Source organism: Rhinopithecus bieti, unplaced genomic scaffold, assembly GCF_001698545.2.
Source record: "Rhinopithecus bieti isolate Rb0 unplaced genomic scaffold, ASM169854v2 scaffold_41905, whole genome shotgun sequence".
In the NCBI taxonomy this organism is placed as follows: Eukaryota; Metazoa; Chordata; class Mammalia; order Primates; family Cercopithecidae; genus Rhinopithecus; species Rhinopithecus bieti.
In genome coordinates this window covers 941829-944940 of record NW_016817730.1, presented here as the reverse complement: position 1 = coordinate 944940, position 3112 = coordinate 941829, and the positions used below count along the sequence as shown (strand labels likewise).

Here is a 3112-nt window from a genome sequence, read left to right as displayed (position 1 = left end):
AGGATGGTCTCGATCTCCTGACCTCGTGATCCGCCCGTCTCGGCCTCCCAAAGTGCTGGGATTACAGGCTTGAGCCACCGCGCCCGGCCGTGTCTGATGTTTTAAGTTTTCTGTTTTCTGTGATTTTTTCCAACACAAAACACACCCAAACCAGCCCCATGCAGCATTAAAATATATTCAAGATTAAAATTATTCTTTACTTTAAAAATTATTTTAGTGGTAAAAGTTAAACTGCTTTAAATTGTTTAATACAATGTATTTTCCAATATCAGTGATGCTTGTGAGCTGTAACTCATTTTAAAGGAAGATAAAACAGTCTGTTCCAGGAAAGTTAGTGTCTTTGTTGAAATATTAGCTGTAAAAAGTTTATGCAATCTAATTACAAGTTGCCTATCAATAAGAAGCAGCACATGAAGAGAAAACAATACAAATGAAAATCTCAGCTTGGATTAACTACTATACAAGGCCAGGTTAACGTCGTTTTTCACTAACAAAGTTTGTGGATAAGTATGGAAATTTTAGCTTCTCAGTTTAAGGGTTCAGAATAAGTAGTCATACAGTAAACAGACCTACAAGATCTCTTTTATTCCCACTTATTTTTTTCCAAATTAATACAAGATACACACAGGATTTTAGCTAGCAGTGATCACTGTACTGACAGTCAACTAATCACATCATTTATTTTGCATCTGCATTTTGATTATGGCAAATTTTGGAAAAGGAATGAAATTGTGAAAAGTGTTATCAAAGTAATTTTATAAACTTTTCTGTGATTGAATTGAACATGTTTAGGGAATAAATTGTTTCCCTTGATGCCAATTGGGTTATGCTTTGTTGCCCCTCTGAGGTGATTTACATCTCCTTTGCAATGTTATCAAGTGTCTGTTATCATTCTTAATCAAGCGCAGTAGTCTCCAAACAAATCAGAGGCAGTGTGGCATCCAAGGAGAGCACCATCACATTGCCTTTTAAAAATGTAATTGATTATATAGTTGCTTAATTTTATGAGGCAGCATTGCAGCAAGTATCGCTAGATATTAAGCCAGATACCCATTCATGCAAGGAAGATCTATAGATGCAATTTAAAAGTGCTCATTTTAGAAATTATGAGGGTTTTTCCCCAATGGAGGTTTTAATGTGAGTTTTGCAAAAAGGCTAGACAGCTAATTCGTCTCTCAACACTGGGAACTGTGGATTTCTGAAAGAAGTGACCCCAGATTCACTCACTTAACCACTTCTAGCTCTTAAGTAACTTAAAATTGACAAAGTACAGTATCAAAGTTTGAACAGTAGAAGATAGTAAGATATTTTATAAATGAACTTGGGAGAAGGTAGAAAAATAAATTCCACCAGAACATCTTTCCTTAAGCAAAATTATACTGTTTATTATACTAAATTATATATTTTATATATACCATAATATACTAAATATATACTAAGCATATATACTAATATACAAAAATTATACTATAAACTCTGAGAATCTGCATTTTTATTTGTGGCTATGCTGCAATTGTTGTCCAATAAAAAATATTTGCTTTAGTCAGAAAATTTTATCCAGGGTATGTTTTTACCCACAGCACTTGAAGTCACGAAGTTACTTGCTCAACACATTTTTGTTGAATGGATTGAATCAGAGACATTTGTAACATGATAATATTCATTTGACCTGCATAAAATAGGCCAAGCATCCCATTGATTTTCTACTTGTACAAGCAGCCAACTGTGCTCACCTACAGTGTGTAGGAGACTGTCTATGTACATGTCTATTCTGTGTAGTAATTTGGTAGAGTGATAGCAGCTTCCACCTCTGTGAGTGAATGAATAGTTCATGAAGAGCTATTTAGCAGTTGTCAATGAATAGTGCTGAGTCTGTCTCTCAGTCTCTTATTTTGTCTGTCACAGTCATGCCGACACTAGGATACATGCTTGTCACGTTGTTTACCATGACTCCTCACAACTTCCAAGCATAATCATCCCGTCTCCTATAGTACTCTCATGAAAAATGTCAATAAGAATACACATGTCCTAGGGAGGAGACTGGAGAAGGAGAAAACTGCTTGGGAGAATGAACATGTGTGATGATATAATATTTTCTTTGTGTCCAGTTTAAAATCTTACACATGGCAAGCCCACCAAAAATAAAAAAAAAGAAGGCCACTATCCTTTGGAAGCAATTTGCTTATTCTTGGTCACTTTGTTTGTTTATGGATCGGCTTAATGGGTTCAATAATAAATCCATGCAGAATAATTTGAAAGTATGAACAAATAAAAAAGGCCTGGATATATCTGTTCATTTATTCCATTCATTCATACATTTTTGTGACAGATTACAGTGGTATATAATTATGCGGTACACATAATGTTATGATGTATGTATACAATGTGGAATGAGAGAATCAAGCTAATTGACATGTCCACCACCTTATATACATATTTATTCCTCCTGTCTAACTGTGCCCTTTGGCCAACATCTCCTCATTTCTCTCATCCCCAGTCTCTAGTAACCACCATTCCACTCTCTGCTTCTATGAACTTGATTGTTACAGATTTTGCATATAAGAGAGAACACGCTTTTTTTTTTTTTTTTTTATCTTTTTGTGTCTGATATTACTTGGCATAAAGTCTTCCAGCTTCATCTGCATCACCATATGTGACATAATTATTCACAAAAGCCATGATATGGAATCAATGAAAGTGTCCATCAAAGAATGAATGGATCGAGAAAATGTGGTATATTTAATTCACTTTTATTGAGTTCTTATGAAATAGCAAGCATTCTCCTGGATGCTAGGGATCCAGAGACATTTATGCTTTGCCTTCCAAGAATTTACAAACTATTGGGTAGGGGTGAGTGGACACATGAGGTTTGACAGTGTAGAGTATATCTAAGAGGGACACCTAACCCTGATTATGGGAGACAGGGATGGGGGAAATCTTGTAAGTCTTTTGGAAGAATGAGCCCTGAGGTAATTAAAAGGATGAATAGAAGTTAGCCTTGTAAAGCATATGTGTGTGTGTGTGTGTAGGAGATAATTTTGAAGTGGATGGTGAGAGGCATTATTGTACAGAGAGGACAAGAGGGAGAAAAAAAGCAATGTATGCTTGGGAA

General features: G+C 35.4%; 1 protein-coding gene across 1 annotated transcript in view; it reads right to left on the bottom strand.

Moving 5' to 3' along the window:
* The window catches only part of VWC2L (von Willebrand factor C domain containing 2 like), a 166922-nt gene that overhangs the window by 35642 nt on the left and 128168 nt on the right, over positions 1–3112 (bottom strand). The gene's annotated exons all lie outside the window — the stretch shown is intronic.